This window comes from Diabrotica undecimpunctata, chromosome 4, assembly GCF_040954645.1.
Source record: "Diabrotica undecimpunctata isolate CICGRU chromosome 4, icDiaUnde3, whole genome shotgun sequence".
NCBI classification, from domain to species: domain Eukaryota; kingdom Metazoa; phylum Arthropoda; class Insecta; order Coleoptera; family Chrysomelidae; genus Diabrotica; species Diabrotica undecimpunctata.
Window position 1 is genome coordinate 161763706 of NC_092806.1, and position 14297 is coordinate 161778002.

At 35.3% G+C, this 14297-nt stretch overlaps 1 protein-coding gene and 1 non-coding gene across 3 annotated transcripts in view; one reads left to right on the plus strand and one right to left on the minus strand.

Moving 5' to 3' along the window:
* LOC140440375 (follistatin-related protein 5-like) overlaps nt 1-14297 on the minus strand; it is a 389054-nt gene that overhangs the window by 290074 nt on the left and 84683 nt on the right. The gene's annotated exons all lie outside the window — the stretch shown is intronic.
* On the plus strand, nt 12528-12619 carry TRNAI-UAU (transfer RNA isoleucine (anticodon UAU)). The gene is given in 2 exon segments: nt 12528-12565; nt 12584-12619. It is a non-coding gene; the product is annotated as a tRNA-Ile (tRNA).

A 14297-nucleotide genomic window follows, 5' to 3' on the forward strand; every position in this document is an offset into this window, starting at 1 on the left:
TGCACAGATTTGTTATATATTGAACCGGTAGTTGTGATTTGTGACGTAAGTATTACTTTTTCCAGAGCTAGATTGAATAGTATACAGGAGAGTGGGTCTCCCTGACGTAGCCCGTTATTTGTTTTAAAAGGTTCAGAGAGTTCCCCCCGGATTCGTACTTTGCATTCAACTTTTTCAAGGGTTAGTTTGGTTAAACTTACCAACTGATTTGGTACTCCTAGGTCTATCATTGCTCTAAACAATTCTCTTCTATTTACAGAGTCGTAGGCTGCCTTGTAGTCTATAAATATGTGGTGCGTGTCTACACCGTATTCCAGTGTTTTCTCTAGAATTTGTCTTAGGGTTGAAATCTGATGAATTGTTGATTTACCACCTCTGAAACCAGCCTGGTATTGTCTTATTATTCGCTCTGCATATGGTGCCATACGATGGCATAGTATATTGGAGAATATTTTATATTTATGGTGGGACACATATAACCCACCATAAATGTCTGTTGGGACATATTTCACCCACAAAACAAAATACTTCAGATTTATTGAATATATTTACACTTTTTTGTAGGTAGCTCCGTTCACAAAAACAAATTGGCTACAACAGTAACAGCGTACAACTGTCGCTGTCCTAATCATCAACAAAACTACATAAACACATTCCATAGATCAACATCACGGGAAAATACAGCGCGAAAACAATAAAATTTAAAAAGTCGGTTACAATAGAAATTCATGTAAAACGGTTCAGATTTAGTCCAACAGACTTGATAGTTTCATGACCGGGATATATACGTCCCGTCGAAAGGGTTAAGCGGAAACCTTATTACTACCTCTGTTGACTCTGTTGTCTCTGTATCCTTCGCTAATTTTGTAATACAAAATATAATTTTTTTCCTTATCTGTACATAATAATTTACAGTTTACAAGATCACAATAAATGCTAATGTTATGAAGATATAATCAGGTTATTCTTCTTAAATTATAATAAAAAGTCTTGGATCTTGGTCAAAAGAAGTTTAAAAGTTTCTTTAGTGAAGATTGCCGTAAAACACGCTGTATATATAAAAAAGTAATTACAAAGCAAAGAAACACCCATTCCTAAATAACTAAGGTTAAAGAGGGTATTATCTCCAGCCGAAAGCGATATATCACTTTAGTTTTTTAAGGAAGTACAGAGCCGGGAAGTCTAAAGAGTCCATATATTACCTGTCTCAGCAGCAAGGAAGGACGTGACTACGAATAATAATTATTCAAGGAAGAAAAGGATTAGAAATTGTTCTAAAACAGTTTCCTAGGGATTTTTTCCGGTGATTTATCGCGAGGAGAACTTTTCCGAGAAACAGTAAAAATCAATTTTGTAGCCGGAGGATATTTTCGCTGAAGCTCGACGGAAATGCGTAGGCGAGAGAAGGATGGAGAGCAAATGGTGGTATTGTGTCTGCCATGCGGATTTTACGTCCCGAATTTATGCCTTTTCAGACAAAAGGATTTTACTACATTATATATGGTGATAAGTTATTTTAATACTTCATAAAACTTTACATTTCCTAACACAGTTATGTCATAATTAAAGTGTCATTCTCAGAATGCCAGAGACGCCTTATATTTTATACTAGAAGAAATGCGGCGTAAACATTTCGTCAACATTAAGGTATGGTAAATAGATCAAAGATCATAATGTACTAATACAGTACGTAAATTGTTTTTTGTTGCTTGAAGTTTCTGTAGAAATATTTTATAATTCTTTCTGTCTTTTTCAATATCATCTAGCTTCTTATTTAATAACTCAATTTTGTTCTTTCAAATTATTTTGTTTCCCGTTCTTTTCTATTTTCCTTTGTTTTGTTCTGAGGAGTGGTTGATCCATTCCTGGTGCAATTTTTTGGTGCCCTTAGTGGTGTTTCGCAGTTTTTATTATACTAGTCTTTATATCTTATTATTTTTTCTTCCCTATTACCTATATTCAACAAAAAAAATGACATATTATGAATATTTAATAATAATACAAAAAGGGGAACTATTTTATACAAACATTCCTACGCTCCCACGATTTATGGAATAAATAATAATAATGAAATATATTAAATCAGCATTTCTTAAACTGTGTTCCGAACCTCAGTATTCCGTGGTGATAATTCATCGGTTCCGCGAAAGCTACATGCTTTTTTAATAACAATTAAGGAATATAATATAAAAAAGTAATAAAAATTTAACGATACAACTAAATTCTACTTACTATTCTGGATATTCTCATTCGGTGCAAATGCGATAGTCTGACGTCGCGAATTGGACAGCGCCATCAGCACAATCATTTTTTTACATCTATACATACATACATACACCTTTTTCGATTGAGAAATATGATGTAGACTCCAGTCCTACTCTCACAGATGCCACTTGATTCATATAAAGATTCTTTATGATTTTAAGATCATTTTCATCTATCGAACGTTCCTGGGGCAATCTTACTAATTCTGAATGATTAACACAATCGAATGATTTCTGGTAATCTATAAAGCATAGGAAGACATCTTTGTGCTGATCTCTGCATTTCTGAAGTAATACAGTTAAACTATAAATCAGCACTTCTCTTGTGCCAAATCCTTGTCTGGAACCGAACTTTCACATCTGTTGTATATTCTTGTGTGAATTATCTTTAAGAAGAGTTTTAGGACCTGACTCAATAAGCTGATCATCCGGAATTAGTCGCAACTATTAGCGTTTGGCTTTTTTGGGATTGGTATACAGGTTGATTGAAGCCAATCCTGTGGTATATGGCCGGACCCATAAATGTCATTAGAAAGATCTACCAAGGCGTCTATATTGTCTTTACTCAACATTGTTAGAACTTCTATGTATATGTCGTCTGGGCCTGGTGCTTTTCCCTGTTTGCTCTGTTTGATTGTCCATTAATGAGGTCATAAAAATTATTAACTTCATAAAATCTCGGCCGTTAAATAATCGTTTATTTAAAATACTCTGTGAGAAGATTGGTAGTGTACATACATCTCTTCTTTTACATACTGAAGTCAGATGGTTATCTCGAGGAAAGATACTAACCCGTTTTTTTGAGTTAAGGGACGAGGTGCGTGCTTTTTTTTAGAACACAATTTCTAACTGAAATGTCGATTATTCGATACTAATTGGGTAGTTAAAATTACCTATTTAAACGACATTTTTGCAAAAATAAATGAACTTGATTTAACCCTCCAGGGCAAACAAGTAAATTTATTTATTGCCCACGAAAAAATTCTTGCTTTAAAGAAAAAAATTGACTTTTGGACAATATGTATGCGCTCCAACGAGTTCGATTGTTTCCCAACAATAAAAGGCTTTTTAGAAGAAGATGGGGTTGAAATGTAAGACGCATTTATTGAAGAAATTATTTAACATCTGAAAGGATTGAGTGAAGCTTTTGATAAGTATTTTCCAAAAGAACAGCGGATTAAATATCAAACTGAATTGTGGATAAAAAACCCATTTATTTTTAATGCACGACCTTTCACTATGTCAACGGGAGAATACGAAACTTTTATTGAAATGATATCTGATTAATCATATTAAAATAAATTTAAATTAATGCCATTAACAGAATTCTGGTGCAGTATAAAAGATGAATAGCCTCAATTGTCGCAAAAGGCAGTGTGGTTGCTTTTATTATTTGTAACCACGTATATTATGTATGTGCGAAACGGGGTTATCAGCTTATTTGTCGACAAAAACTAAATACCGGAACAGACTTGATGCCGAATCTGAAATAAGAATTCAACTTTCATCAATTAAGCTTAATATTAAGTATATAGTGGCAATAAAAAGCAATATCACTTATTCCATTAAAATATAATTTAAAAGTCCTGTGAATATAAATTTAAGTTCTTTTATGTTGATGACAGATGAGATTGATCAACTGCTTAATAATCCCAATACTGACCTACGGATGTGAATCCTGAATCCTGAGACAATCGTAAAGAAGAAAGATAGACGCCACTGAAATGTTCTTGGAAGACGAATATTAAGAATTCCTTGGATTGGAACGACCGCAGAACAAATAATTCAATTTTGAAGAGAGCTAAAAGACTTTCCAATTAAAGTACTTTGGACATGATTGAGAGCAAACACAGAAAACATGGAAAGATTCATTATACAAGGAAAGCTGGAAGACCCAAATAGCGAGGAAGATCCCTAACAAGATGGATTGATCAAATTACAGGAATATGCAAAAGACACTATGCATGAGTTACAAGAAATTTCCGGAGACGGGCAGATCTTTGGAGAAGGACAATACACGACATCACGTCAATCACTACACTCCTTCCGGGGGGTCAGGATTGGATTGAAGAGAGAGATTGAGACAAACCAGGAGTACCACAATAAAAATGACTACTAAAAAGGGTTCCATTTATCCAAAAAAAAATTAAAAGATTTCAGAAAGCCATAAATGGAGAAGAGCTCCCAAAGGAATGGACGGAAGCATATGTGACATCTATATTTAAGAAAGGAGATAGAAAACGATGCGAAAACAACAGAGGAATAAGCGTAATATCATCAATAGGAAGATTATATGGGAAGATACTGCGAGAAAAGATAGAGCAAGCGATAAAAGGCAAAATCGGGGAGGATCAGGCAGGCTTCACGGTAGAAAGATCATGCATAGACCACATATACACACTGGAACAACTGTTGGAAAAGAAAAAAGCAAAAAATAGAGAAATACATTTGGCATTTGTGGACCTGAGAAAGGCGTATGACTCTCTACCAAGGTCAGAACTATCGGGGGCAATGTACAAATTAGAAATACAGACGGAACTCATAGAAGCTACAAAAGCTCTGTATAAAGAAAATAAAGTGTCCATTAAAATGGGAACAAGAATCATAAGAGACTTCACCACAACAAAAGGGCTTCTGCAGGGTTGTTCCACATCTCCAACCCTATTCAAAATATACTTAGAGAAAGCCTTGACTACATGGAAAAGAAAATGTGAAGGCATGGGAGTACCGGTACGGAACGAATACGTATATACGTTAAGCTTTGCAGACGATCAAGTAGTGATTGCACAAGACCAAGACGACCTCAGCTACATGATGAAGAAACTACAAGAAGAATAAACCAAGGCTGGCCTAGATGTTAACCTCGCGAAAACAGAGTACCTATCTACAAGTGAAGAAGACATAGAAGATCTACAGATTGATGACAACGTAACAATCAAAGGAAAGGATAAATTCAAATACTTGGGGTTTATAATCACGAAAAAGGCAACAACAGAGGAAGAAATTACACAAAGATTAGGACAAACAAGAACAGCAATCCGACAACTTAACTCAGTTTGGTGGGATAGACACCTAAATATGAAGACAAAAACACAGATTTATAAAACATTAGTGCGAAGTATTATGACATATGGGGCTGTAAGTTGGACCATAAACAAGAAAAACAGCAGTAAGATAGTAGCAACAGAGATGGAATGCCTGCGAAGATGCTGCAGAGTAACAAGAATGGATAGGAGAAGTAATGACGAAATAAAGCAAAGAACATCAATAGAAACAGACATATTAACATATATAGAACAAAAAAGACTAAAGCGGTATGGACATGTAAGAAGAACTAGCGACAGCAGATGGATAAAGAGAATAACCGAACTTACCGAATAACCACAGGAAGGAGGAAAAGAGGACGACCCCGAAAATTATGGAGGAACGAAGTAGACGACGCCATGAGCAAGAGAGGCCTAAACGATGGAGAATGGAACAACAGAGAGAGATGAAAACGGTTGAGCGAGGAAAGGCAGTGAATACTGTAGAATCCCTGAATATATATATATATATATATATATATATATATATATATATATATATATATATATATATATTAAAAGACCGTGTATTAAATAATATGAACGAATGAAAATTTGCTCATCTCTTGTAATTTTTAACATTTTTTAAATTTAAAACTAGTTTCATTCATTACCTTTGGAATTTTCGTTTTTGTACGTTAGAATCGAGGAAATCTGTTTCATTTCTCTTTAATAATTATTTGCGAGAATTTCCACGGAATTTTCTCGATCCAGGACATTTCCCAGAAACGAGTATTATAATATTTCAACTTTATCCAACTTGCATTTAGCTGGATATTCAGCTATTGATTTTGTAATAATATTACCTAAACACAGTAAAAATCGCAAAGAAAAAGAAAAACTATGAATTCTGAAAGAGAAATACGTGCACAAATGCTTTGCAGTTTAAAAGTGTAACTCTCGGCACATAAATTTTGTGTTTCTAGGATGTCTGATAGTTTGCACTTGACAGTTTTGCGTTGGAATATATTTCCGTGCAAAATGGTTTAAATTTTGGTTTGGTACCCTAATCCATTCGCGTGTATGTGCAGGTTTTGTTTGTCATAGAAGACGGATAGTACGGTATATCATTTTCCGACTATAAAATATCATCGTAAAGTAAAATGTTCAATCTTGAAATCAATTTTAAAAAGATCTACTATATTTGAGTATCAAAGAATCATGTAAAATAAAATAAAATTTTTTAAAAGTTGTAATTAAAAAGGGGACGCTACTGTGAGCCAAAGAGCGCATGTCATTAGAGCTACTATTCTGTGGCAACAAAAATTATTTACTGTACTAATTATTTACTGTAAATACACTACTCACACTATATCCATACCTACAAACTGCTGCATCCTCACAGGCGAGACCACAGCCATTTTAGAAGCCTTAATTTTCTTCAAAACGCGTAGTGAGAATAAATGTGTCATCATCACTGACTCATTAAATGCTCTATTAGGTGTAAAACAAATATACCCTACAAATCCAATATTACGGGCTATAAAAAATGAGATAAATGTAATTCAATCAACTCGAAAAGAAGTAGCATTTATCTGGGTACCGCCGCATGTAGGAATAGTTGGAAATGAGAAAGTGTATAACCTAGCAAACACAAGTCGAATAAACTCACAATACACAACCAAATCAATAAATTACCCATATTCCGATCTCAAAAACCTAATTAAAGACCACTGTATGAACCTGGACAACAAAAATAAAAAATCTTAACAAATTAGAAGCGTTTGAGTTGTGGTGTTACCGTCGCATGCTCAGAATCCCGTGGACAGCACACATATCTAACGAACGCGTGCTAGAGACCGTGCACAAAGAGCGAGAATTGATCAACATCATCAAAATGAGAAAGGTCCAATACTTTGGTCATATAATGAGAGGACCTAAATATCGCTTGCTCCGGTTAATCATTCAGGGCAAAATCGAAGGAAAACGTTGGGTCGGAAGAAAACAACTGTCCTGGCTGCGTAACATTAGACAATGGACAGGTCGAACGGTCGAGGAACTGTTTCATCTAGCTGCCGACCGAGAATCATTTCATCAGCTTGTCAATATGACGATAGCCAACGCTTGAATAGAAGCACGGCACACAAAGAAGAAGAAGTATGAACATATGGCAAGACTACTGGAAAGATTCACGAAATAAACTATATGAGATTTAGAAAAAACATATAATCCACATCAACCACGCAGGGTTATTAGTGGAGTAACGTACACAAGAGTTTATTTTATTTACATTAAATAGATGTATATAAACGTAAATCTTTTAAATAATTTATTACATGGTCAGTGTTTATGGTTAAAGTGGTTTTGATGTCATCTGAGATTCCATATTTTCTTCTTGTTTCTTCGTGGTACTGGCAGTCAATCAGAATATGCTTCACCGTCAATGGGTTATATACATCTATTTAACCAAATAAAATGAACTCTTGTGTACGTTACTCCACTAATAACCCTGCGTGGTTGATGTGGATTATATGTTTTTACTAAATAAAAAAAAATTATTTCTCGTCAACATGGATCTAAAATTCTAGATATCACTGTGTGAATATCATCCAAATAAAGGCATTGCACAGTACACTATTTTTATTGTTATGTGTACACACTGCATCTCAATTAGTTACAATTCAGTCAGAAATAGTAATTTATTGTATAAACACCTAAAACTAACTCAATACAGTCCATTAAATATCGATGAAAAAAGCATCGATACAGTCAGTAACGCTGTCTATCTGTAGAACATCATATGGTAATAAAAAAACTCGGCAACGTCGAGGAACTTTATCAAAAGAATATAAATGCATGGAGAACAAAGACATATTTAAAGCAATGTTAAAAAATTTTCATTTGTGCTGCGGAAGTCCGTCAGAAGATCACAATCACAGAAGATCGTACATTTATATAAATGTCAGGATAAACAAGCATACATCAAGAACAGAGACTTCGACAAATCTTAGTTATGCAAACATGTCTGGGTTAAGGAGCATAAGTACAATGAAAAGATGAATGAATAATCCCAAAAGAAACATATATGAAAAAGAACGGAGCACAGAGGTCAAAAAACCCTTTTAATTATATACTAATTTGCTCCGAAGACAGTTTACTAGTTCGCTACCATGGTTAAACTGATTTTACCTACTAAGTTCTAGGAAAATTAATATCGGCAAGATTGGTACTGTATTCTTCTTCTTCTTCTTCCTTCTTGTATGCAGTCTTTAAAGCTTGTTTCTTTTTCAATATTAGCCTCCTAAATTGTTTAAATTATAGCATCATCTTTTTATTGGTCTGCCAATACTTCTTCGTCCATTGGTGACTTATCTCGTGCCATTCGTACTATCCTATCCTCTGCCATTCTACTAATGTGTTCCTTGCACTCCTGTTTCCGTTTTGTCGTCCATCCATTTATGTCTTTTATATTGCATGCTCTTCTTATGTTTTCGCTTCTCTCCCTATCCAATAGACTTTTCCCTGATATTCGTCGGAGTATTTTCATATTTGTAGTTTCTAGTAGTTGTCTCGTTTTAGATGTGTCAGGTCTTGTCTCCGTCGTGTTTGCTAATATAGGTCTAATTGCTGCTTTATAGATTCTTGTTTTTGTATCTTGTCTTAGGTGTTTATTTTTCCAGATTGTGTCATTAAGAGATCCCGCCGCTTTAGTTCCTTTGAAGCTTTGTTGTCGCACTTCTTCTTCAACATCTCCGTAACTAGTTATATCTATTCCCAGATATCTAAACCTTGCTTCATGCTTTATTATTTTCCCATCAATTTCGATTTTACATCGTAGTGGGTATTTAGATATTGTCATACATTTGGTTTTTTCTGTAATATTATCATATTGTATTTCTTGGCTGTTGCATTGAAGATGTGTATTAATCTTTGGAGCTCGTCTTCTGTCTCGGCGATTAATGTGGAGTCGTCTGCATAACATAATATTTGGATTTCTTTATTCTACATTATGTAACCATGACCTTTACGTACTGCTTGTATTATTTCGTCCATTATTATATTAAACAACAGTGGGCTTAACGAGTCACAATGTCTGACTCCGTTTTGTGCTTGTATATACTGTGTTAGTTTTCCATTTATCTTTGCTTGTATTCGATTATGGAAGTAAATGTTTTCGATGGCTTGTATAATATTGATTGGTATGTTTCTTTTATACAGTAGGTGTAAGACGTGTTCGACTTGGATGCGATCGAAAGCCTTTGTCAGATCTATAGAACATAGATATGCTGGTTTATTGTACTCGATGGCCTTTTCTGTGATTTGTCTTAGTACAAATACGGCGTCTACGCAGGATCTTCCGCATCTGAATTCTTGTTGTTCATCTGATAAAGTTGTTAGTTTATTGATTTTGTTCGTTAGGATTTTGTGGTAGGCTTAAGTGCGGTGTTGGGGTCTTCTTTATCTCCTTTCTTGAACATTGGTACCATTATGCTGTTTTCTGGTTCTGGTGACTTTCTATTTTTGAGTGAATTCATGGCTATCTCTACTTCCTAAAAACTGATGTCTATTTCGTGTCTAAATTCAGGTACGTTATTGTGTTGAATATTATTTTCCTTTCCTTTAAACAGTTCCTTCAGGTATCTTTCCCATTCGTTTGCTGGTATGTTATAGTATTCCTTCAATTCTGCCATTTCTTTCCATTGGTTTCTTATGAATCTCCATATTTGTTTTTCTGTACCGTAGAAGTCGATTCCCTAAGAACAAGCAGGCTTTGTCAAAGGGAAGGGTACGAGAGAGCAAATCCCTAATATGCGGCAGCTCATAGAAAAGGCCCGCGAATTTAAAATTCCAATAATAATCTGTTTTCTAGACTACCAAAAGGCATTTGATTGTGTGAAGTGGGAAGTTCTCTGGACAGTTCTTCATGAGATGGGAGTTCCAGATCATTTGGCAATATTAATTAAAAACTTATACGAAGATAACTCAGTTAAAATAAGAATTGAAAACCAGCAATCTGATACCTTCAAAACCAGCAGAAGTGTACGACAAGGGTGCATACTATCTCCAGGCCTGTTCAATTTATATGGAGAATACATAATGAGGAACGCACTTGATGGATGGAGAGGCGGCATCTCCATTGCAGGAAAAAAGATCTCAAACTTAAGATTCGCAGACGATACAACACTGATAGCAACATCTGAAGAGGAGATGTCGAGACTGATAAAGAGAGTAGAAACCGAAAGCAACAAGTGTGGGCTCAAGATTAATAATCAGAAAACAAAAATCATGATTGTGGACCACGCGAATATCCTCCAAACAACAGGCGCCCTAAATCAATTCGAGAAAGTAGACGAGTTCACCTATCTAGGATCTTCCTTAAGCAATGCAGCCTCCTCCCATACGGAAATTCGCAGAAGAATAGGGATGGTCAAGAACGCGATGAGTCGACTGTCAAAAATATGGAAGGACCGCTCTTTATCCAAAAAACTCAAAATGAGACTGGTACGGACACTCATTTTTTCAATCTTCAGTTACGGTGCCGAAACATGGACGGTCTCGTGGACGGAGCACAGATCCAATCAGTCGATTCTCGAAGAGCTAAACATTCAGACCAGACTCTCCTCTCAGTGTCTTGCAAATGTTTTAAAGTTTTTTGGCCACATTGCGAGAAGAGACAATGACAACTTAGAAAGACTAATTGTATGCGGAAACGTAGAAGGACGTAGAGGCAGAGGACGCTCACCTATCCGATGGTCAGATCAAGTACAGAAAGCCACTGGAGAGACGTTTTCCGAGTCCATGAGAGCAGCCCAAAATCGCAAGAGATGGAGAGAATTGACAGCCCGCATTATAGGAAATCACGATCCTCAGCAATGAGGGAACGACAAGAGAGAGAGAAGTCGCTTTCTATCCTTTTTGTAATCAGTTTCCACTATTCAACTGTTCATTTTCTGTTCTTTGTACCAACTGCTTTTGAACCATGGTGTATTGTTGTTGTGACTTTTGTATTTTTTATAGAAATTATATAAAATATTGGTTGTTACATATTTATATACGAGACAGAGGAATTAGATTATTCAGATTGTAGTCGCTTTATTTTTATCCCTATTTTGGAAAATGTGGTTGATGTAGAAATTTCATAAAAATTTTGACTTGGTTTTGGAATTTTGTTAGCTATTTTGATATTAATTCTGGTTTTAAAAATTACTCTAAAGATAATTAGAAGAAGATAAAGGAAAGAGAAGAAGAAAACAATTTTAAAATATATACATTAAGGAAAAGAATAAAAAAGGTATTGTCAATTACATAAACTTATTTACTGCATTCCTTATTATCGTTCCTCGGTTCCCCACAGTATTCCAAAACGTTAAATTCAAAAACGGTTAACTGAAAATTAATTGAAAGCATTTTTATCCCTAATGTATACCCGGCATTTAAATTGGTTCGAAAAAAAGAACGCGATGCAATTGTAGTATTCAGAATGGCGACCGACCTCTTTCAAACGTGCCTAGCAGAACTAACGACTTTTGGTTTGCTTGACTCTCTTGTCTCGTTAGAAAAAACAAAAATTCCTGAAATTTGTACATCGCACTTTCAAGTCCCGTCTCCCGGCTCCGTTATTTTATTAAATATTTTATTTTAGCGGAAAATTTAAAGCTAGTTTTAATGGGAAGATGAGAGGGGTAGTTCTTCCTGAAGTATATTTATTAACTTAAACCTCAATTACTCATTTAGACAAAAAATTAAAGCAAAAATATTTTTAATAATATTCTGAATAGTATATACATAATATATCTGTGGATATTTATATATTATATAAATCCACCGAAAAAAATCGTATTTTTTTGCGGTTTTCAAAAAAAAACATTCGATCGTATGTTGGACCTATTTTGATTTGGAACTCGTCTGATGTATTGCTGCCGATGCTGATACGTGAACTCCTGCACACACATCTGAACTAATCCTACCAGCTTTCTAGTAACTCTCATTTCCATCATTACCTTCCACAGTGTATCCCTGTTAACAGAGTCATACACTTATTTAAAATCTATAAAAAAATTATGTACATCTTTCTTTTATTTCCAACTCTTTTCTAAAGTTCAGCGCAGGATAAAGATCTATGTATTGAATCCCATTAAATATTATTTCCACAAATATCTTTACAGCATGACTAATTAAATAAAATGGCTTTGGAACCATATCACGAACTGATAAAACGAAACGCGCCACTGGTTCCAGCGCTCCAGTGGCGCAATTGGTTAGCGCACGGTACTTATAAGACAGTAGTCGTGAGCGATGCCGGGGTTGTGAGTTCGAGCCTCACCTGGAGCACATTTTTTTATTAACTTTTATAATTCATAAAATAAAATCAGACCTCGTGCGATAAAATTTAAAAAAAAACGGTTAATCGATTCACATAATACTATATAAAAGTAAAGTACCAATTCAAAAATAAATTCAATGACAAATTATTACGTAGCGTGACATTGACAGTGAATATATTTTTGTTTTACAAATACGGACTTATCACAAAACATGACACTGGGAGTTCTACATTAATATTGATAAGTAAAATTTTCAAGAAAACTAATAGTTTTACAGGAAAATTTAAATGTTCCAATTTCTGCATATTTTAAAGAGATTTTTGATTTAGCTACTTTCTGATTAAAGACAGCTACTTGGAACTGGAACACCTGGAATATAACTCAACACTTAAATAGAGAGATTATGAAATAGTGGCGGCTCGTTAGAAAAATTAACGGTGGGGCACTATTGTACGATTGTTGATAGAAATACGGCAGTATAATAGAAATACGCCCAATAATCATGCAGCCTTCATTTATCACGTCCACTGCTGGACATAGGCCTCCCAGCATTGACCGTTCCATTCGTCTCCGTGCCACTCTCAATTTCGAAGCCGTAGTCTTGGTTAGAGTCATAGTTTCCGCCCCATAGGTCATGACCAGTCATGACTTAAGTGGAAGTTCGCTGGACATACCATAAGACAGAAAGACGACATATGGAATAAGATGAATATACACTGGAGACCATATAGTTACAAACGAAAAAGAGGAAGGCCACAAATAAGATGGTCAGATGACAGAAGAAACACGCAGGCCCGAAGTGGATACAAACTGCCTACAATAGAGAGACGTGGAAGAAGGAAGAGGAGGCCTATGTCCAAGATTGGACAGCAAGGGCTGTATAGATAGATAGATAGATAGATAGATAGATCATGACCGGTAATACGCATTGGTCAAATCCTTTTCTTTTTAGGCTAATTGGTATGTTGGCCCTAAGTGTGTCTCGCAGTTTTCCAAAGGCTGCCCACCTAAAGTACGCTCACCTCGTAATAATTCGTCTTTGGATTTGGCATGTTTGGCATGGACTTATTTTACTATCTGATTTTCTTTTAGGACAGTCCACTCGGTGAGTTTCTTGTATGATGCGTTTGATGAGGCGTTTATGGTGCAATTATTCAAGTCGTTAAGATCGTTCTCGAACCTTCTCGGAGGTTTCATGCAGTGGTAGCTTATTATTGATATGTGCCTGATATTGGTTGATATCTAATGGGGGTATCCAGATACCATGAGATTTATTTTTAATCATTATGTTTCTTTCTCAATTTGGGTTGATTTGGACTTTCGGTCGTATCATTCTTTGGTCATTGCTTGTTGTGAACTTGTTGAGTACTGTTACATCTTTAATTATTTGTTTTTTGTCACTTATGATGTAGTCGATTTCATTCCTCGTTCTACCCTTTGGACATTCCTAGGTCCATCTTCTGTACATCTTTTTCTAAAAGATGCTGTTCATGTTGAATAAATTATTCTGGAGTAGGAATCCTAGTAGCGTTTGTCCTCTTTCATTTCTTCCTGGAGAACCGAATTTTCCCAAGGATTTTTTTGGCTCTGCTTCTGAAAGACGCTTCTGCTACACCTATTTTTATGTTGAAATTGCCATATAAAATTGTATATTGAGAACGAGAGTCATTAAGCGCAGTAGATAT